Source organism: Vulpes vulpes, chromosome 1 (genome assembly GCF_048418805.1).
Source record: "Vulpes vulpes isolate BD-2025 chromosome 1, VulVul3, whole genome shotgun sequence".
Classification (NCBI taxonomy): domain Eukaryota; kingdom Metazoa; phylum Chordata; class Mammalia; order Carnivora; family Canidae; genus Vulpes; species Vulpes vulpes.
Genome location: NC_132780.1, coordinates 158,759,978 through 158,784,155, shown reverse-complemented (window position 1 = coordinate 158,784,155; position 24,178 = coordinate 158,759,978). Strand labels below are relative to the sequence as shown.

Sequence of the window (24,178 nt, the reverse complement as noted above, 5' to 3'; positions counted from 1 at the left end):
TGGATTAAGAAGATGTGGTATAAATAAACAATGGAATATTACACAGGCATAAAAAATAATGAAATCTTGACATTTGCAATGACCTGGATGGAGCTAGATTGCATTGTGTGTTATACTAAGTGAAATAAGTCAGAGAAAAACAAATACCATATGATTTCCCTCATATGTGGAATTTAAGAAACAAAACAAATGAATATAGGGGAAAGAATAAAAGAGAAAGGCAAACATAAAATAGACTCTTAAGTAGTGAGAACAAAAGGAGCGTTGCTAAAGGGGAGGTGAGTGGGGGTATTAACTGGGTGATGGGCAATGAAGAGGCCACTGGTGATGAGCACTGGGTGTTATATGTAAGTGATGAATCACTGAATTCTACTCCTAACATATCCACACAACCAATACACTTATGTTGATGAGCACTGAGAAATGTACAGAATTGTTGAATCATATTATACACTTGAAATTAACATAACACTGTATGTTACTTATACTTCAATTTAAAAAGTAGACATACAAGCTAATATAGTAATTTATTTTAAAAAGTAGACATACAAGCAAATATAGTAATTTATTTGTAAAATGATATACCAAAAAATCTATAAAAATTCAGAAGTACAGTAATGCTACCATGAAGATAAACAGAAAAGATAAAAAATAAGCAAAAAGGAAAAAATATGAAAAACATTAAAAACAAGTAAAAACAAAATTCCTATAAAACTCTTACATAAGTAAATGTATATAGGATGAATGTATCCAGTTGAAATTTATTTTATTTTATTGTATATTTTTTATTGGAGTTTGATTTCCCAGCATATAGCATAACACACAGTGCTCATCCTGTCAAGTGCCCCCCTCAGTGCCTGTCACCCAGTCACCCCCTTCTACCCACCTCCCCTTCCAACACCCCTTGTTCGTTTCCCAGGGTAGGAGTCTCTCATGTTCTGCCACCCTGTCTAATATCTTCCACTCATTTTCTCTCCTTTCCCCTATAATACCTTTTCACTATTTTTTCATTCCTTTTATTAGTTTTTTATTTTTTTATTTTTTTATAAATTTATTTTTTATTGGTGTTCAATTTGCCAACATACAGAATAACACCCAGTGCTCATCCCATCAAGTGCCCCCCTCAGTGCCCATCACTCAGTCACCCCCACCCCCCGCCCACCTCCCCTTCCACCACACCTAGTTCGTTTTCCAGTGTTAGAAGTCTCTCATGTTCTGTCTCCCTTTCTGATATTTCCCACTAATTTTTTCTCCTTTCCCTTTGATTCCCTTTCACTACTTTTCATATTCCCCAAATAAATGAGACCATGTAATGTTTGTCCTTCTCTGATTGATTTATTTCACTCAGCATAATACCCTCCAGTTCCATCTACGTCGAAGCAAATGGAGGGTATTTGTCGTTTCTAATGGCTGAGTAATATTCCATGTATACATAGACCAATCTTCTTTATCAATTCATCTTGCGATGGACACCGAGGCTCCTTCCACAGTTTGGCTATTGTGGACATTGCTGTTATAAACATCGGGGTGCAGGTGTCCCTGTTTCGGTGTTTCATTGCATCTGAATCTTTGGGGTAAATCCCCAGCAGTGCAATTTCTGGGTCGTAGGGCAGATCTATTTTTAACTCTTTGAGGAAGTCCACACAGTTTTCCAGAGTGGCTGCACCAGTTCACATTCCCACCAACAGTGCAGGAGGGTTCCCCTTTCTCCATATCCTCTCCAACATTTGTGGTTTCCTGACTTGTTAATTTTCTCCATTATCACTGGTGTGAGGTGGTACCTCATTGTGGTTTTGATTTGTATTTCCCTGATGGCCAGTGATGCTGGCATTTCTCATGTGCTTGTTGGCCATGTCTATGTCTTCCTCTGTGAGATTTCTGTTCATGTCTTTTGCCCATTGCATGATTGGATTGTTTGTTTCTTTGCTGTTGAGTTTAATAAGTTCTTTATAGATCTTGGATACTAGCCCTTTATCTGATAGGTCATTTGCAAATATCTTCTCCCATTCTGTAGGTTGTCTTTTAGTTTTGTTGACTGTTTATTTTGCTGTGCAGAAGCTTCTAATCTTGATGAAGTCCCAATAGTTCATTTTCACTTTTGTTTCTCTTGCCTTCATGGATGTATCTTGCAAGAAATTACTGTGGTCAAGTTCAAAAAGGGTGTTGCCTGTGTTCTCCTCTAGGGTTTTGATGGATTCTTGTCTCACATTTAGATCTTTCATCCATTTTGAGTTTATCTTTGTGTATGGTGCAAGAGAGTGGTCTAGTTTCATTCTTCTGCATGTGGATGTCCAATTTTCCCAGCAGCATTTATTGAAGAGACTGTATTTTTTACAGTGGATAGTTTTTCCTCCTTTGTCGAATATTAGTTGACCATAAAGTTGAGGGTCCACTTCTGAATTCTCCATTCTATTCCACTGATCTATGTGTCTGTTTTTGTGTCAGTACCACACTATCTTGATGACCACAGCTTTGTAGTACAACCTGAAATCTGGCATTGTGATGCCCCCAGCTATGGTTTTCTTTTTTAATATTCTCCTGGTTATTCAGGGTCTTTTCTGATTCCACACAAATCTTAAAATAATTTGTTCCAACTCTCTGAAGCAAGTCCATGGTATTTTGATAGGGATTGCATTAAACGTGTAAATTGCCCTGGGTAGCATAGGCTTTTTCACAATATTAATTCTTCCAATCCATGAGCATGGAACATTTTTCCATCTCTTTGTGTCTTCCTCAATTTCTTTCAGAAATGTTCTGTAGTTTTTAGGATACAGATCCTTTATCTCTTTGGTTAGGTTTATTCCCAGGTATCTTGTGCAATTGTAAATGGGATTGACTCCTTAATTTCTCTTTCTTCAGTCTCATTGTTAGTGTATAGAAATGCCACTGACTTCTGGACATTGATTTTGTATCCTGCCACACTGCCGAATTGCTGTATGAGTTCTAGCAATCTTGGGGTGGAGGCTTTTGGGTTTTCTATGTAGAGTATCATGTCATCGGCGAAGAGGGAGAGTTTGACTTCTTCTTTGCCAATTTGAATGCATTTAATGTCTTTTCGTTGTCTGATTGCTGAGACTAGGACTTCCAGTACTATGTTGAATAGCAGTGGTGAGAGTGGACATCCCTGTCTTGTTCCTGATCTTAGGGGAAAGGCTCCCAGTGTTTCCCCATTGAGAATGATATTTGCTGTGGGCTTTTCGTAGATGGCTTTTAAGATGCTGAGGAATGTTCCCTCTATCCCTACACTCTGAAGAGTTTTGACGAGGAATGGATGCTGTATTTTGTCAAATGCTTTCTCTCCATCTATTGAGAGGATCATATGTTTCTTGTTTTTTCTCTTGCTGATATGATGAATTACATTGATTGTTTTACGAGTGTTGAACCAGCCTTGCATCCCGGGGATAAATCCTACTTGGTCATGATGAATAATCTTCTTAATGTATTGTTGGATCCTATTGGCTAGTATCTTGTTGAGAATTTTTGCATCCATGTTTATCAGGGACATTGGTCTATAATTCTCCTTTCTGGTGGGGTCTTTGTCTGGTTTTGGAATTAAGGTGATGCTGGCCTCATAGAATGAGTTTGGAAGTACTCCATCTCTTTCTATCTTTCCAAACAGCTTTAGTAGAATAGGTATGGTTTCGTCTTTAAACGTTTGATAGAATTCCACAGGAAAGCCATCTGGCCCTGGACTTTTGTGTCTTGGGAGGTTTTTGATGACTGCTTCAATTTCCTCCCTGGTTATTGGCCTGTTCAGGTTTTCTATTTCTTCCAGTTCCAGTTTTGGTAGTTTGTGGCTTTCCAGAAATGCATCCATTTCTTCTAGATTGCCTAATTTATTGGCGTAGAGCTGCTCATAATATGTTTTTAAATCGTTTGTATTTCCTAGGTGTTGGTAGTGATCTCTCCTTTCTCATTCAGGATTTTATTAATTTGAGTCTTCTCTCTCTTCTTTTTAATAAGGCTGGCTAATGGTTTATCTATCTTATTCTTTCAAAGAACCAATTCCTGGTTTTGTTGATCTGTTCCACAGTTATTCTGGTCTCTATTTCATTGAATTCTGCTCAAATCTTTATTAACTCTCTTCTTCTGCTGAGTGTAGGATCTATTTGCTGTTTTTTCTGTAGCTCCTTTAGGTGTGAGGTTAGCTTTGGTGTTTGAGTTCCTTCCAGTTTTTGGATGGCTGCTTGTATTACGATGAATTTCCCCTCATGACTGCTTTTGCTATATCCCAAAGATGTTGAATGGTTGTATCTTCATTCTCATTAGTTTCCATGAGGCTTTTTAATTCTTCCTTAATTTCCTGGTTGACACTTTCATCTTTTAGCAGGATGTTCCTTAACCTCCAAGTGTTTGAAATCCTTCCAAACTTCTTCTTGTGGTTTAGTTCTAATTTCAAAGCATTATGGTCTGAGAATACACAGGGGATAGTCTCAATCTTTTGGTATCGGTTAAGACCTGATTTGTGACCCAGTATGTGGTCTATTCTGGAGAAAGTTCCATGTGAACTTGAGAAGAATGTGTATTCAGTTGCATTTGAATGTAAAGTTCTGTAGCTATCTGTGAAATCCATCTGGTCCAGTGTATAATTTAAAGCTCTTGTTTCTTTGGAGATGTTGCACTTAGAAAACCTATCGATTGCAGAAAGCACTACATTGAAGTCATCACGTATAAATGTATTATTATCTAAGTATGTCTTAGCTTTGGTTATTAATCCAATGATATATTTGGCAGCTCCCACATTCGGGGCATATATATTGATGATTGTTAAGTCCTCTTCTTGGATAGATCCTTTAAGTATGATATAGTGTCCCTCTTCATCTCTCACTACAGTCTTTGGGATAAACTTTAGTTTATCTAATAGAAGGATGGCTACCCCTGCTTTCTTTTGAGGACCATTTGAATGGTACATGGTTCTCCAGCCTTTTTTTTTTAGGCTGTAGGTGTCCTTATGTCTAAAATGATTCTCTTGTAGATAGCAAATAGATGGGTCCTGCTCTTTTATCCAGTCTGAGACCCTGTGCCTTTTGATGGGGTCATTAAGCCCATTCACGTTCAGAGTTACTATTGAAAGATATGAGTTTAGTGTCATCATGATACCTATTCAGTCCCTGTTTTTGTGGATTGTTCCATTGGACTTCTTCTTTCTTTTACAGAGTCCCCCTCAAAATTTCTTGCAGAGCTGGTTTGGTGGTCACATATTTTTTCAGTTCCTGGCTATCTTGGAAGCTCTTTATCTCTCTTTCTATTCTGAATGAGAGCCTTGCTGGATAAAGGATTCTTGGCTGCATGTTCTTCTCATTTAGGACCCTGAATATATCCTGCCAGTCCTTTCTGGCCTGCCAGGTCTCTGTGGAGAGGTCTGCTGTTAATCTAATATTTCTCCCCATAAATTTAGAGATTTCTTGTCTCTTGCTGCTTTAAGGATCCTCTCTTTATCTTTGGAATTTGCAAGCTTCACTATTAAATGTCAAAATGTTGAGCGGCTTTATTGATTTAAGGGGGGGATCTATTTCCTGTATCTGAATGCCTGTTTCCCTTCCCAGATTAGGAAAGTTTTCAGCTATGATATGTTCAAATACATATTCTGGACCTCTGTCCCTTTCAGTGCCCTCTGGAACCCCAATTAAATGTAGATTTTTCTTCCTCAGGCTGTCATTTATTTCCCTTAATCTATCCTCATGATCTTTTAATTGTTTTTCTCTTTTTTCCTCAGTTTCCCTCTTTCCCATCAACTTGTCTTCTATGTCACTCACTTGTTCTACTGCCTCATTAACCCTCCTCACTAGGACCCCTAGTTTGGATTGCATCTCATTTAATTGATTTTTAATTTCTGCCTGATTAGATCTAAATTTGTAGTCATGAGGTCTCTTGAGTCCTTTATGCTTTTTTTCTAGAGCCACCAGTAGTTTTATAATTGTGCTTCTGAATGGCTCTCTGACATTGAATTGTAATCCAAATATTGTAACTCTGTGGGAGAGAGGACTGTTTCTGATTCTTTCTTTTGAGGTGAGTTTTTCCTTCTAGTCATTTTGCTCACTGCAGAGTGGCCAAAATCAAGTTGAGAAAAAGAGAGAAGAGAAAGAAGAAAATAAAAAGAAAAAAAAAGGGGGGGGGGGGAGAGAAGAGAAGAAAAGAAAAAAAAGGGGGGGGGAATCAAACAGAAAACAAAAAACAAGGGGGAGTATCCTCTGATTCTGTATACTGTAAATCCCTCGACTTACCCTGGAACTTTCCAGTGCTGCTTAGTCAATAATTTGTTTTTCCCCTGTCTGTCTAGCTGGTCTTCTGGGGGAGGGGCCTGCCGTGCTGATTTTCAGGTGTTAGCACTTGGGGTAGCTGCTCAGTCCCTAGCCTGGTGCAGGGCTCAGTGAAAGTTGTTTAACCTGTTTATCCTGTGAAGCCACTGTGAAGCTCAATGGGGGTTGTTTATCCTCTGAGTCCCCAGGAGAAACAATAGTACCAGCGGTCAGCTCCCCAGCCCTAGAGTCAGCTCCTGCAGTAACTACCGGAGCTCTCAGTCTGCAGGGGCCTGGATGCTCTGCGGGTGGGGCCTCTGATCTACTCAGCCCGGGCAGGGAAGCAGGAGTGTACTTGCTGTCCTGGGCCCTCTCAGCCTCTGCCTGTCCCGGAGGAGCGCCAGATCTTGGGCTGTGTCCTTGGCGCCCTGTGCTCCGCGGCCTGCGCTGTTGGAATCGCCGCTCCCGGCCATGCAGCCCCCTCCCCGCGAGCCCCTTGGAGCTGGTCCTGGTCCACCCGGCGCTCTGCAGCCCTTTAGGAAGCTCGGCCGTGGGGTGTGGTGCGCTCTCCCGCGGGGGGGGGGGCAGGGGCGCAGGTGTCTGTTAGTGTCCCTGGGAGCCTGAGGGCATCTCCGCCCTTCCTGGGATCCTGTCCGATCTTCTAGCAAGCGCCTTTCGGTCAGGGAAGATTGGTGAAGCCCCTGCTTCTTCGGGAGGGGCTTTCCTGAGGCTTTCCTGTCCTGGGGGCTCTCGGCCCGCCTCAGCCCGGCTCCTTGAGGGGCCCCTCCTCCTTGGATGCCTTTTGTTTATTTCTTTTTTCCCCCGTCTTCCTACATTGATAGATGCGTGAACTCTTCTCATTGTAGGGTTCCAGCTGTTCTCTCTTTAAACCTCTAGCCAAATTCGTAGGTTTTCAGGATGATTTGAAGGTTATCTAGGTAATTTGGTGGGGACAGGTGACTTGGGGACCCTACTCTTCTGCCATCTTGCCCCGCCTCTCCCTTTCACTATTTTTTATATTCCCCATATGAATGACACCATATAATGTTTGTCCTTCTCCGATTGACTTATTTCACTCAGCATTAATACCCTCCAGTTCCATCCACGTTGAAGCAAATGGTGGGTATTTGTCGTTTCTAATGGCTGAGTAATATTCCATTGTATACATAGACCACATCTTCTTTATCCATTCATCTTTCGATGGACACCGAGGCTCCTTCCACAGTTTGGCTATTGTGGACATTGCTTCTATAAACATCGGGGTGCAGGTGTCTCGGTACAGTTAAATTTTAAAACTAGAATAATAATATTTGTAATATTACAGATACATAACACAAAGTGACTCAAAATGATAGAAATTAAATGTTTAGCCAAATATATCACAACTGCATGGAAAGAGAACAAAGCAAAGTTTGATTTCAAAGCAAAAGCAATAAATAATAAAAAGAAAGGGGGCACTAAAATATAATCACGAATATACCATAATCATAAAGTATCACATGAACACTGTAACCCTGTAGAGTAAAATACAAGTGAGATAACAGATCAATTGGATAAAAAATTTTAAAGTGTATTGTGTTCTCTAAACCCAATCATTAAAATGATAAGTTCTGATCTCATAGATTCATCTAAATCTGTATGATTTGTAAACAGAAACTATATTTGAAAACAGAAAAAATTATTTTTAAGTGTGCATAGAAATATTGTAATAATTACGCATACATTAGAACAAATAGAAAAATTTCAGCATTTACAGAAAGTAAAATCACATTTCCTTATTAAAATGGAAAAAATTTCCTTACTAGGTAATAGAAAAAAAAAAAAAGAAATTTAAGAGAAAGATAGCAACTGAATTAAGAGAAAAATGTAAACACAAATTGCAAAACACAGAGAATAACTGCAATGAACATGGAAATTTCCACCAATTCCTGGTTATAGCAAAAGATGGCTAAAGATAGTTGTTTGTCTACCAATCGCTAGAGATATATTTAAAGACTTAAAGACATATTCCTAAATAAGGAAAATTTTGTGTATTAAATAAAAATGATAGAAAATAATAAAATTAATGTAAGTAAAGCATAAGAAATAATGTCATAAAGATAAAATTAATAATGTCATAAAGATAAAATTAATAAGTTAGAAAAACAATAAAATGATAAAATGTACATTTTACAAAGAACTGCATAAATTGTTCATTAAAAATATAACACACATCTGCCATTAGCTAACCTAATTAAGGAAAAAATACCCCGAATACACCAAATTGAAACATTACAAATGAGAAAAAAAAAAAAAAAAGGAAACACAAATATAAGTGAAATGTAGTCTGTAAAGAGATGATAATTTGCAAAATTGACCTGTAGAAAGGACAATAAGTTCTCAATGCAATGCATGATCTCTCTCTCATACTCACCCCAATACTCAACACTCCCCACATCCACACACCCACACCCACATAACACAAGATATAGATATTTCAAAAGTGAATTTAAATACAATTTCTCAAAATCGATTATTCCAATTACTCATTTAAAAGGTGCTAGGGAGTCTTCTATTAAAGGTGTAGCCTTGCTTTAGCATCAGTAGGCAGCTTGACAGACCAACTTAAACAGAATCTGCAATTTTGACAAGACATCTTGGTAATTCACATGCACATGAAAGTGTAAGTCCTGTGTGAGAGCAATGGTTCTTAGCATCCTTTACACCTGGGAATCATCCAGAAAGCTGTATAACAAACAAACAAACAAAAGAAAGAAAGAAAAAAAAGAAAAAAAGGTTAGGCTGTGACCCTGAAACCTATGATTATAATGAAATCAGTGTGGAGTAGCTCCTAGGCAATAAAAATTTTAAAAAATATATTGTACTAAGTTGGAGAACAAGACTTTGGCATATGTATCAGGTATGAATTGTGGGTAAACTAAAATATTTTTGTTTTTGTTAATAAATGATATCAACATCATGTGCTAGCACCATATGGCTTGATAGTTGTGGAGAAATTTTTATGTTACCAATTAACATAGCTCATCCTTTGTGGTAAATTTACTTTATCTGGTGATTTTGTAATACAATTCAATTATGAAAATTTTTGTCACTACATCATTTCTGATCTCAATATAATATTAGAATTTCCTTGCTTCATTGGGGTATTTCCCTTCCTCTTACTCCTGGTCCTACTTTTCCAGGCACTGTATTCAGCTGAGTCTCAACTCAACTGTGGAAGATGGGAGGGAAGAGGAAGGTCGGTGATAAGTTTATGAAGGTTGTTAACTACCAACATTTGCTAATGAGTGTGGATCTGTCCTGAGACTGCGTGCTGGTAGCACCATTATGCTTCTGCATCTGTAGCTCCCTGACATCCCTTGGAACTCTGTCTGCTTTTCTCATAGAAGTTGCCTGCCATTGTTCCCCTCACCCCATAGCAGCAAGGCTGCTCCATGGGCGACCATGAATGAAGGGTGCTGACAAGCAGGCTGCAGTCATGCCTACTTCAGCTATACTTTGCATTGCCCAGATGTAAGCCAGAACCCTATCCATGCAAGCAGAGAGTGCAAGCTGTCCCCTGACATCTCTCACCCTGGCCTTGCCTCTCCTCCACTTCGTGTTATAAAATCCTGGGAGCGCTCTAGACCAAGTTTCAGATGGATGGCTAAAACAGTCTGTTTCCATGGGTGCCCATAGGACCTTGAAGCTCTGTAATAGAAACTATACCATGCAGATAAATGTGGAAGGACATTATTAAAGTTCGCCACATTTGTCTGCCACGAAAAAGATACATACTTTCCTATGTAATTCCCTCTTTATATGGCAATGAGGCAGGGGGTAGAGGTGTTGCCACATAGACTGTGCATCACAAGTCTCACAGTATAGTTTCTACTACCGGAATGGGATTTGTTGGAATTTAGAAGCCAAAATTATCAGTTAGTTCCAGAGCAAGTTGTCTCAGTCAAAAACAAGGCTAGTCATAAAACAAATAAAACATTAAGTTTTGATGTTGGAAGTTTTTCTCAAACATATAATTTATATTACCCCATTGCCTGTGAATCTTAATCTTTTAGCAAGGCTATTCTAAGAGTGTGCTTAATATTTATCTGCGAAAAATGTTCCAAACCTATTTATGAGCAATAGAAGTAAGCACACACCACTCTCATTAAAGTTTATCCTGTCAGTTTGTCTAAAGAAATTTGACAAAAGGAAAAAAAAAAGTAGTAATGTATTTTGAAAAGAAAAAAAAATGTTCATATCAACAGGTGTTAGAGTTGTGAAAAATTTAAAGATAATTTAATACCAAAATACTATGGGCACAATATTAAAATTCAGTTAAATGACTGGTCACAAAACTATAGGTATGGATACTGTAACCATGTAAAGACAGCAACTGACAGGATAACATAATGTAAGAGTAGATAGCAATCTCATTTTCCAAATAAATGAAAAGAAAATAACATTGGAAAATTCATTAATAAAAGTTGTAAATGGCCATTATGAAAAAAAAAAGTTTATGTTTCTAGGTAGTGACACAAAGGAGAGTTTCACAAATGGAGCTCCAAACTTACCTTGGATAGGAATAAATATGCCAAGTCTCACTCAGTAAGTCTAAAGTTCAAAAACAGTTCAATCAAAATACCAACGGAGGGGACTTCTGGGTGGCTCAGAAGTTGAGCATCTGACTTTGGCTCTGGGTGTGATCCCGGGATCCAGGAATCCAGTCGCATGGGTTTCCCTGTGAGGAACCTGCTTCTCCCCCTGCCTATGTCTCTGCCTCTCTCTCTCTGTGTCTCTCATGAATAGATAAATAAAATCTAAAACAAATACCAAAGGAATATTTCTGCAACTCAGTGAAATTTCCCCAAATTTCATATTAGAGAAAAAATATTCCGAGTGACTAGAAAATTAAACAAACAAGGAGCTCCCAAATATTAACCATTTCAAATGTATAATAGTAAAATATCTGTATTTATGTCTATCTGTATGTCACAACAGGAACACACAAATCAAGAGGAAATAGCAAATAAAGCCTTGTGTCAACTGACAAATGCAGTTCTTCATATTAGTAAGGAAATGATTAATTATATACTAAATTTTTTCTCACAATTGTATAGTCATTTAAAATTTTTAAAAAACTTTACATTGTCCATTACAAGTAAAGTAAGAGACAGGGATAATCAATATTTACATATTTTTTTAAAAGAGCTTACTGTAAAGGTACTACAAAAATTATGAGAATCTTGAAATATATATTAGACTAGAAAAGGCTTTTATTAGCATGATTGGAATTTGACAATCAAGATGAAAATGACAGATAAATATATTAATATTACTTTTTAGCTAGTAGCAAGACTAAATTTTTCCGTAAATAAACTCAACAAAAAAACTGGCAAAGTATATTTGCAATAAATGACAAAGGAGTAAGTCCTGCAATATACATATTTCTTTGATAAATAATATATATATACATATATATATTTTATATATATTCTTGAGAGAGAGAGTCAGGGACACAGGCAGAGAGAGAAGCAGGCTCCATGCTGGGAGCCTGACGCGGGACTCGATCCCAGGTCTCCAGGACCGCACCCTGGACTGAAGGCGGCGCCAAACCACTGAGCCACCCGCGCTGCCCTGATAAATAAAATATTAACAGAACAACAAATGGTGACAGTCATTAACAGGAGAGCACAGAAAAAAAAAAAAAATTGAAATATCTGACCTCTAGCATAACAAAATATATGTATGTAACAACCAATCCTATATCATTTTCTGAACTCAGATTGGCAATGACTTAGAATAGTTAATATAAATCTTTGATAATTTGTGAGAAACTCTTTGTTGTTACACATTATTATTAGGAATACACATTGACAAAAAACCACCAGAAAACTTTGTATCAGTATTTATCAACATGAAAAATCATATGTTTAGTCTATCAATTCCATTTGAGAAGTATGTGGTATCTATATGCAGATATATTCACTTGCAGAATTATTAATATATGAAAACATTTTAAAGATTTTATTTATTTATTCATGAGAGAGAGAGAGAGGCATTCAGAGACCACACAAAGCCGTCACTCCTGGCACACTGTGTGCTAGTGCAGGTGATGTGTGCCCCTGGAAGAGGGAGAATCAGCCCCCTCCTGTCCAGAGCCTCTGTGGGACCCGACACCAGCTGTGAGGTTGGTAGGTTGAGCCCTAAGAGAGTCCCAGTGGTCCTCAGACCAGCTCTGGCTCTCCCAACCCCCAGAAAAGCAGACAGCTGGTGGTCTCATGGCTTCGGAGCCATCCTAGGAGTTGCTGGGGAGTCACTGAGAAAAATCAGATGATATCAGGTGCATAAAAGGCTTTTAATCTTAAAAAAAAAAAAGGCAGAAGGAGAAGCAGGCTCCCCATAGGGAGCCTGATGTGGGACTCAATCCCAGGACTCTGGGTTCACACACTGACTCGAAGGAAGATGCTCAACTACTGAGCCATCCAGGTGTCCCTATATAAAAAATATTTTTTGTAGGACTGTTTTTATTTTTTATTTTTTAAAGATTTTATTTATTTATTCATAGAGACACAGAGAGAGAGAGAGCGAGAGAGGCAGAGAGAGAAGCAGGCTCCATGTAGAGAGCCTGATGTGGGACTCGATCCAGGGTCTCCAGGATCACACCCTAGGCTGTAGGCAGCGCTAAACTGCTGCGCCACCAGGGCTGCCCTGTAGGACTGTTTTTAATAGAAAATATTTTAGAGCAATAAAACAGCTACAATTTATATATCTAGAAAACCTGTCTCTAGCAAAGAAAAGATAGTGTGAATTTAATAGAAGAGTTTATTTCATGTTAGGATTAACCTAACATGAAATAATTCTAATTATTGAATAGGCAGAATTAATTCTGCCTTTATAACAGAAGAAACATTCTCATGCCTCAGTTTGCTTTATTTAATTCCATTTCACTACTACTTTCAAAAATGTATTGTTGTTGGTCCTATCAGAATATTTTTATTGCAAAAAAAGCCATCTAGGAGAAGTCATAATGATTATGCAGAAAGTATCTCCTGGTTTTCACTCTGCTTTATTTACTCCGGTACCTAGATAACCAATGAGGGACATGATGGGTAAATAATATGTAGAAACTCTGATTAGTTTCATATTACCCTAAGACTAGTTAGAGAATGAGTGTGAAGCCCATTTCTTTGTAATTTGTTGATACCACACATTATATAGGACTCCTGTAAACTAATATAAGTTTTTACTAAGAAGAATTCTTAGTAATGCATTTCTCATACATAGATATAAACAGTGCTATAAAATTATTTCCATCTTCAGAGGTCTAAACACACTGAATGTTAAAGATGAGTTACCTTAAATTCTACCTTTCTCCAATGATGCAAAGTTTACAGATTATCACAGCTCTTATAAAGTGAGTGTTGGAAAGATTTAGACTTACTGATGGCTCCTGGAAGACATTGTGGCATCGTAAATTTAGGCCACTATCTATCTGCCAAATGGGATCACCATCACCAGGCCACTTCTTGGCTGCACAGAATGTACCACTGGGCCCTCTTGCCTGTTCTGCCAGTGGTGAGAGTTGATACGCTTTAAACAAATGCTGAACTCTGGGTAAAACAAAAGCCAGAGTCAGGGGGCAACAGTTTAATAAATTTGAAGTGCACATCAATTTACTGTTCTGCATATGGAGGGAAATTGCTAATCAAATTATTTTCTGAACATTCACTAAGGGAAAGTGCTGTTTATGTATGAGGAGTGAGACTATGTCACACCTACTGAGATACATGTTCCTGAAATACCTCATGACCACCTGAGATTTTAGCAATTTTGGAGACAAAATCATCTGAAATGATTGTCAAATTCTATTTAATTTTTGTAAACATATTTTATTTATTCATTTGGCAGACAGAGTGCAAGTGTGCCTGGGGGGTGGTGGGGGGGGGTGGTGATGGTGGTTTTGGAGCAGAGGGAGAGGAGCAGAGGGCGAGGGAGAGAGACATGTAGCCTTTGTGCTGAGCATGGAGCCCTATGGGGCTCCATCCCAGGAACCTGAAATCATGACCTGAGTCAAAATCAGCTGCTTAACCAACTGAGCCACCCAGGAGCCCTGATTTTCAAATTTTAAATGTGTGATACTTTTGGTCCACAGTCAAGGTGCTGGATGTGGATTATGGCAGAAACATTTAAACTTTCTGCAACATTAGTTCTATGCTAAGTCATAGTTAATTTCAAAATCTAGGTAGATAATGTATCTGATACTCTCACAATTCTTTTACCCCCTCTCCTCCAGTGACCATTATTTAATCCCTTGCTCCTTTTACCCCCTCTCCTCCAGTGACCATTATTTAATCCCTTGCTCCTTACCTACCCTTGTCAATCAATAGCTGGCTACTATAATCTCAGTATCAACACTATTCTCTGGACACCACTCCATCTTTACAGCTCACTCTTTTTATTACCCCATCTCTAATAACTCTTGAACATGACTGAAATGTTTTATGCATTGATCCATTTACATTTCTAATGTCCAGAACCTCTGATGGCTTACTCTTCCCTTCACACAAGTAAATTCTATGTCCCATCATTTGCCTTCTCCCTTGTATACACCCTCAACTTCCCTACAACTCTCTCCCTTCATCACATGCACTTGATGAAACTCCAACATTTAGTTTCACCTCACCCCCACCCATATCCTACTTGTAAACCCAGTCTCTGAACATGGCTGCCTGAAGGTTTTAATTTAAATTAATGACCATTATCCTCAAGGAGACTATTCAACTCAGTAACTATTTCATATATTCTCTCCTTAACTCAGCCTCTAATATAATTGCCAGTTTACTGGTAATCTTGCTCCCCCCACCCCCACTGAGAAAATTGAAGACACAAGAAGAGAAAATCTTTATCTCCTGAGTATATGAATTTCCTTGCATGAAAACACATATTTTGCTTTCTGGATGAATGGGTATTATTGAAGGCCATCTCTTTCACATCTATATTAAATCCTTTTCTCTCCTCTCTATGAAAGAAAATCCACAGGGTGATTGACATCAACTTTATGTTCTAGCATTAATTTTAAAAAGTGGTTATAAATAAAGAAACATCTTATATAACCCCAATATTATTTTAATAATCACTTTTAATACCACCTTTACTTCCTGCCTTATCTTTCATCATCACCCAACACAGAATTCCTTAAAGGGGTTGTCAGTGGGTCTTGGCTTTAGGTGTAGGTCTGGTCATTATTTCTTCTCCTTCATTCTCTTATGAACCTCAATCTGCATTTTTACTACAGTGTCCAAACTGTACGTAGTGGATATCGTATCCACTTTGCCCAATCTGTGGCTAATTTTTAGAAATGGAAAAACTGCCATTATCATATCATTTAGTATCTTTGATCACTGTCTTTGACCAAAATAATTTTTTTTTTCTCATAAGAGTTTTGACATCTTATTTTGTGAGGCCTTCTCTGATCTTCAAGACAAGAGAAGTTCCCTGATACTATAATCCTCCATAAAATATATTTTTTTCCTCAGATTCTCTCGGTATCATCTACATACTGTAAGAATTTTCTACCATCTTCTTAAGAATAAAATTATGTCTGTTTATATTACCATTAATTTCAGTGCTTAATATACTGCTGGCATACGGTAATTTCTCAATAAATATGCTGAAATGAAGAAATGAATGCGTAAATATTTTTGTAAGATATTTTCTGTTTCTTTTCTCTGGTACTTCTGACATTCTATCTGTTTTATTCTTATAAAAGAGAATAAAGAGCTCCAGAAATACTTCACATATTTTTGTTCATTCTCCTGTCTAACCATGACATCAAATAACAGAAATCCAAAAAAATACCTAGTTTGCTTATGGAGTAGAGATAAAAAAGTAATACTAAAATAACATTGCAGGATAGTATATGATCTTATATAGATTACGGGTTATAAATGTTTCAGACAGAACAATTTGAAATATTCAGTATTTCTGTTTATGAAATAAATCCACATAGTTAAGCTAGTGCTTACAAATTTGGTGATACTTTCATCAAAGAAAAAATTGACATCAAGGCACTATCATAATTTGTGATTCCAGATCTCCTTATTCTTTCTTTTTTTTTTTAAGGTTTTATTTATTTATTCATGAAAGACATACAGAGAGAGGCAGAGACATAGACAGAGGGAGAGGCAGGCTCCTCGCAGGGGGCCTGATGTGGGACTCGATCATGGGACTCCAGGATCACACCCTGAGCCAAAGGCAGATGCTCAACCACTGAGCCACCCAGCCACTCTCCTTGTTCTTTCTTGAATAGCCGGGTAAAATTGAGCCTCAGAGTCTTTACTACACATTCCTGAGTCTGGAACTCTTTACATAGATCTCTGTCTGATTTGTGTTTTCACTTCCTTTAGTCTTTGCTCAAATTAAAATTGCATCCTCTCTCTAATACTCCCTTGCCAACTTTATTTACTTCATAATACTTGTTATCAATTAACATAATATCTATTTGACTCATATTTTTTTTCCTTTGGCTCTTCTCTCCATTAGAATGTAATTATCACATGGACAAGGATTTCTGTTTCTTTTATTCACTGTGATATATGCAGTGACTTAAAATCATCTTGCACAGAAAAGCACTCATTATATTTTGATTGAAATTAATGATCTTACCTTTTAGTGTCATTCTTCAAAAAGCAACACAACAGAGTTACCTGCTGAGGCCACTTTTCCCCATACAATAAGGATATACCAATTACAGTAAAATTAATTATATTAAATTCAATTATAATTAATTAAGGCTAATCTGCTTGGGGAAGTTGCATCTTCATCTCAAGATATCTGTGAACTTAGAGGGGGTAATAGGTTTGCATTATTATGTCTATCTTTCTAGAAGTGTTCACTCAAGTTTATCCAGTATAGGATTGACTTCATCACCCAATGCTTTCCCTTTGATCTTTACCTGAACACATCATGAAATCAATACAGCTTTGTCTTTGATCTTTACCAAGCAAAAACATAATATTTATGATAATTTTTAGACATGACAATTTTTTTGTGTGTAAATAGACATTACTAAACTTTAAATGACTTGGAATACGTCACAGAAATGCTAATAATTGATTGCCTAGTTAACATTCTTGTTCCTAAAAGTACCTCAACTCAAGTTCTCCTGAAACTGACATAGGGGACACCCAGGACTCCAAGATCAGATCATCTGTACCAATGAAGAAGAAGCTCCTGGATGACAAACTAGGAGAGCTGTCAAGCTGGATATTGATGCGGGATTTCATCCCAAAGGCATTGCTGGAATGATTCAAAGAGTTTACTTCTGGTATTACAAGTATGTCAATCTGAAGAAAGAGAGCATCACTGGGATTCCTATGACGCTGGCAGTTTATGGACTTTTCAACTACTCTCATTCTTAAAAGGAACTTAAACATAAGCAAATACTAGAGTACCGTTGATGAGGGCCTAGTGAGAAGGGGGCACATTTTTCAACCCTGACCTTGACTTTTGCCTCTCATCCATCCACGAATCCTTTCATATCCTAATTGAGTATTAATACCCAATAAAAGATGACTGGTACACGGGAAGAAAAAAAAGGTACTCCAACTCATTTCCCCAACACAAATTTCTAGGTCCCTGCCATGTTGTCTCATCCTCCTCTGGCCCTCCTCTCTCTGCTTTTCTCCCCTCTCCTCAATTCCAGACCCACATTTTTACTTACATATATTAAGCACAGTAGTTTGAGGTTTTATATTTTTTTTCTTTAGTCAATGCAAATCCTCACAGTTATTTCTCAATCCAGAAATTTATCAAGACACATTCCTAACAAAGTCAATTCTTATCCCAAGAGAAAATCTGGTATACGTTATATTTACTTGGTATAAATTAAAAAAAAATAGCACATATTCATGTAACACAAAGTCAATCAATGTGGACTATTTTGCTTTTTCAATTGTGCTTCTCCTTAAAATACATACACTCACTTTGCCGAAACCACTAAGAGGCAGCTGTGTGGACAGATGGCCCGTGTTGACTACAGTGTAATAAACTATATTAAATGCAATTAACACGTTTTCTTACTTCTAACAGGAAGTAGTTGAGTGTCATCTATTTCAGATCAAACTACCTTTTGGGTGTACACATGTATTCATAAATCTTCAGATGTCTTGCGTTTTCTAAGTGAGCACTCTGTCAGCATTTGTAAAAATGTCTAAACCTCTTGATTATAATTATTGCTAGTTATAAACAAAATAGAGAAAAAGCATCCACACTGATCATAACAATTTGGTCAGGATACTGGTTGAATAGTAGTTTTACCTTAATAATTCATAGTTACTCAGAGTTTTTGTTAAATAGTCTTCAAGAAAAAATATGTTACTAAAGAAGCAACAAAATTTAATTTATATGAGACAATTATGACAAAGAAAAAATACATTTACTTTTTTCCAGAAAAAAATTATCAATAAGGTCCAGTAAAATTTACAAAAATGTAAAATGACAGGTTCATATAAATGTCAATGTGATAAAACACTACATGCTCTAAAATAGTTTTCTCATTAAATATTAGTTCATAAGAATGTGCTCTGAAAATTTAAGTTATGAATGACAAGTTATTATTTGTTCAAATATTAGAGCTTATTGAAAATTTAAAAATCTAAATAAACATTATAACAATAAGTATTTGTTGGATATTTGCTACATTATTAAAAAAAATAAGCATTTCACCAGCATAGCTACTATCATTATCCTTCTTTTATAAAGGAGAAACCTAGATACAGAGAAAAAGTGAATAAATTGTCCAGGATCACAGTTGGAGTATTTCGGGCTTCAGTTCTTAACAGCCTGAATCCAAATCATGAGCTCTTAACACCATGCTACAGAGCCTGCCAACATGAGTTCCAAGCGTCTTTCAGGAGATGAGATGTAAGACTGAAACCAGCCAGTAAAGACTTTGAAAAGCATTTGTTGATTACATGAATTAAAACTTTTTCCTTTGTAGAAAATGGACATTTTTCATAGTAACCCATATGCTCATTTAAGTATTATTTATATTACTTAAAATAAAAAGCAAATGAAGTCTACAAATGTTGAAACTAAATGCTCCAGTTTGTAAATTAATATGTAATATAAATACTTATAATCTATGTTTTATGTGGCATTTAAAGGGAAATAATACCATTTCTAAATCATTTTTAGTCAAGATCTAAAATCATAATAAAGAGTATACCTTAATTTTAATTAAGTATAATTATTGATTCCTTAATAATTTAAATAATAAAATAGTTTGAAAACTATTTTTGGACATTATTATGATATACAACTCCATTTTCCACAATGTCCATACTTTTTTTATGTATATTTAAAAGCCAGACATCATTAAACCATCTAACTGTACATAGATTTCTGTATTAATGAAGTGACTTATTGCATATTTTTATAAATAAATCAAGCCATGTCAAGAAATAGAATTTTCTGGAAGAGCTACCATTAGCTTTTACTTCTTATCTTACTCCTTACTAAAGTTGCAATCTGTAGGCTATAAATAACAGCAACTTTAAAGTTAAACAACTACCTATAATATATCATGAAAGACAGCTAAAGCATTCTGAATTAATAACACAGGATGAGAATATTTTACAGATTCAAATGCAGTGTCTTTTTTTTAATTATTTATTTATTCATGAGAGACACAGAGACAGAGAGGCAGAAACATAGGCAGAGGGAGAAGCAGGCTTGATGCAGGGAGCCCGACGTGGGACTCGATCCCGGGTCTCCAAGATTATGCCCATGATGGTAATTGTACCCTTGTTCTTTTTTTTTTTTTTTTTTTTTGTGGTGGATAATTTCTCCTCTTCCAGTTTATCTCTTAAAATCATACTGATTCAAAATAAAAAATAAATAAAAATAAAATAAATAAAATAAAAAAGTAAATAAAATCATACTGATTCATTTCAACCATCTCAGCTTCTGTCTTGACCTTCAAAAAAGCAAGATAAATGGTATATCATCATCTTCCTTCTACTCTGTGTATTTCTGTATAACAAAGTTAAATTCTGTGTTCTTGTTTCTTTCAGGTATATATATATCTATTATCTTCAATAGTCCCCCATCAATTTCATAAACAAAAAATATACAAGAGCATATCAGTGTTATTAAAGTCTTTGTCGATGGCTCTTTCTGGGTTTAAAATGCATATCCATCTATCTGTTAAAAATCCAACCTTTCTTAAAGGAGTAAATCCATGAGAAAATCTCTATTCATTCTCCTTAGAAATGACAGTTATCAGCTTCCTCTTGCAAAACAATGAGTTTGTAACCCCCATATAGTGCTGATGAAATTAAATAGATATATATATAGGTTTGTAAACCTCCACATAGATATCATTTTATATTTTTTACTAACTTGTATGTTTTCTGAGGCCTGCAACTACAGCTTGTATATCACAATAAAAATTATTATATCAAGTCTAACACTGCATATTTGAAAATGTGCTTAATACATTGAAAAATAAAGAATACTGATATATATATATATATATATATATATATATAATTCTTTAATTGGTCACTTAAAAAGTAATGTTTTACCTTAAAACATAGGCTGATTTAATTTAATAAAATGATCATTTTAATTTTACAAAAAATGTCCTTCTTTAATTTCTTCAATGATTTCTTTTTAAAATATAGATTTAATGTCTTATTTAGCTTTCAGAAATGTACCTCTAAATCTTTGGATTGGGCTTAGGAGATATTTTACTGAAAAAAAAATCCAAGTCAAGGGAGATTAAAAGACAAAGATTCTTACCATTTTTATTTCCTACAAAGATCAAACTGGCATAAAGATCTTAAATTTTCAAGGGGTCTTTAATTGTATCATTATCATCAGCATCATCATATACTACTTATCTAAAATGAAACAAAGTGCTTTGCTAAGTTTTTGAAATTTCTTTAAGGAAAAATATGACTAAAATATTAATTTTAATTTTTTTTAAGATTTTACTTATTCATGAGAGACACAGAGAGAGAGAGAGGGACAGAGACACCAGCAGAGGGAGAAGCAGGCTCCATGCAGGGAGCCTGATGTGGGACTCGATCCCAGGTCTCCAGGATCACATTCTGGGCAGAAGGCAGGCACTTAAACCACTGAGCCACCCAGGGATCCCCTAATTTTAAATTTAATTCATTACTACAAATCTTTGGATGATTGCTACTAGTCATGGTTACATTTCTTAAATATCTTTAGTTACAAATTTAAATAGGCTCCCTAAATTATGCTATACACTGAGAAGATAGTTTTATATGGAATAAAATCTCATAAAGAAATACCATTTTGAAATTCTAGGATAATGATTAAAAAATCTGGACAGTATTATTTAGACAAACAATCAAAGTGATATAAATTAAAATACTGTTAAAATGACTTCAATTTAACAAAATGTAAATATTGACAATATTCAGTATTGATTGTTCTTACAGGTTAGGAAGGAAATTTTCAACACTTTCAAGAGTGGTGTGGTCATATCTAGCACAATTACATAAACATCTATTGATCAGCAATTCCACATTAGTTATTTATCCCACCAAAATATTCACATATCATTTCCCTATTTCAATTACTATGAAAAAGAATATTCATACGAGTATTATTTGGAATATTAAAAAGCCAGAAAATAAGCAAATGAGAATCTTTAAGTAAATTATGGTTCACCAGCAAAATTATATGCTATATCTTTTATATTAAGCATATTCAAAATAATTTCTTGAAATGAAAAAATAAAATTTAAAGTTTTATTTTGATACAAGGACACATTTATAGATGTATATGTATAATAACATTTAAGTCCATGCATTAAAAACTCCTGGGAAGACACATATAAAAAAAACAGAGGACATGACTAGAGGTTGAGATACAGATAGGTATACATATAGAATTAGGTAAAGATGTAGGTCTACACATATCGATTTTTATTTCCTATATATTATAATTTTAGATGATATTGGTGTATTGACGACTGCTAGAATCTGCTCTGATTATTTGACTGAGACAACTAGCCAGAAATAAGAATTCTACTCAACACAAAATGATAGGGTATTTAAATAACTGAATTAGGAGCTATTATAATTAGCAGGATCAAAAATAATTTTACTCTTTTAATATCTAATTAAACATGGAAAAGGAGATAGATATGTGTAATATGTAATTGAAGTCCTAGAGGTCATTCATAACTCCTGATATTTCAATAAATACAGATGATTATTTAATACGTTTTTAAATCAATTCAAGAAAGGACTGTTTAGTTAAAAAGGTAATGCATAACTGAGTTTAATTTTTCATATAAAAATTAATGCATAAAACAGGATACTTTAATTAAAATCAGAAATATACATATAGGTGTTAATACAGTATCAGGAAATAGTAGATATTCAACATTTAGTTTATTATAATTATTTATTCACTTATTTTTTTAAAGATTAATTTATTGATTCATGAGACACAGAGAGAGGCAGAGACATTGGCAGAGGCAGGAGCAGACTCCCTGTAAGGAGCCTGATATGGGACTCAATTCCAGGACTCTTAGATCACGCCCTGAGCTGAAGGCAGAGGCTAAGCCACTGAGTCACCCAGGCATCCCATAATTGTTTAACTAATAATTAATGGATGAACTCCCACAGTCCAAACTTTTTTCTAATTTTCATGAAAATTTTCTTTTTAAGAAACATATTTTAAATGAGTATATCTTTTTGGTTATTCCTAATTTTTGGGCACTCTTCTCCCAGTGATGATGTTGATGGTAAGAAATCATTCATCTGATTTGTTCAAACATTTTGTATATTTTTTCTGCTAATTTTCTGACAGTTACTACTAACAGCCTTTTGTCAAGCTCCCAGTTTTATCTTTCCATATGTTATACCCACAGCTGTCCTTACTTCTGACCCACTCTTTATGAGACTGACTGCTGCTTATTTTTAAGATATTTATATTTAAAACTCACTTATTCAGAAAGATATTTCCTAAACAATTAATACAATAAGTACTTCCCAGTAAGTTTTCTTATTACATGTTTTTTTGTTTAATTTTGTGTTTTTTTAATATTTATTTATTTACTTATGATAGACATAGAGAGAGAGAGAGAGAGAGAGAGAGAGGCAGAGACACAGACAGAGGGATAAGCAGGCTCCATGCCAGGAGCCTGACGCGGGACTAGATCTGGGGCCTCCAGGAACCGGCCCTGGGCCAAAGGCAGGCGCTAAACCGCTGAGTCACCCTGGGATCCCCCTCTTATTACATGGTTATGTGAAACATATTCAGATCAGTTAGTAAATTTGTGTTACAAAAAAATTGTATTTAATTATTTGTTTTCAAATGATATTGATAGGGTCACTGACCCTATGTACTTCCTTCAAACAATATATTCAACATGGAGCCCAGTGACTCACTGAATAAGTACTCAATAAGTATCTGCTAGATGAATGAGATAGTTTTACTTATACTGTTTTTTTTTAATTTTATTTATTTTCTTAAAAGGTTTATCACTTATTTAATTATTTAATTATTTAATTATGTCTTTGAGAGAGAGTATGTGAAAGAGCATCAATTTGAGGGGCAGAAGGAGAGAGAGGCTCTCAAGCAGACTTTGCACTAAGCACAGAGCACAGTTCAGGGCTTGCTCTCATGACCCTGAGATTACAACCTGAGCCAAAACCAAAAGTCAGAGGCTTAACTGCTCCCTTCAGATGCCCCATAGTTATACTGTTTTGAGTTGTACCACATTCAGACAAAATCCTGCTCCCTTGATCAATTGCTACATTCAAAATAATATTTTGTTAGAAGTTGTTATGTTTTTTTTTTTTTTTTTTTATGAGCTCCCAGACCTACGCAAAATTATCTTTCTGCCTTTTAAGTATTCTGGTAAAATACCGGGAACTCAACACTATTAACAAAGAAGCATCTATATT

General features: G+C 35.8%; 1 pseudogene; it reads left to right on the top strand.

Annotated features, from left to right (window-relative positions):
- The first annotated feature begins 6,710 nt into the window (after positions 1-6,710).
- LOC112913852 (ATP synthase subunit f, mitochondrial pseudogene) lies at positions 6,711-17,680 on the top strand (annotated as a pseudogene).
- The last annotated feature ends 6,498 nt before the right edge of the window (positions 17,681-24,178 follow it).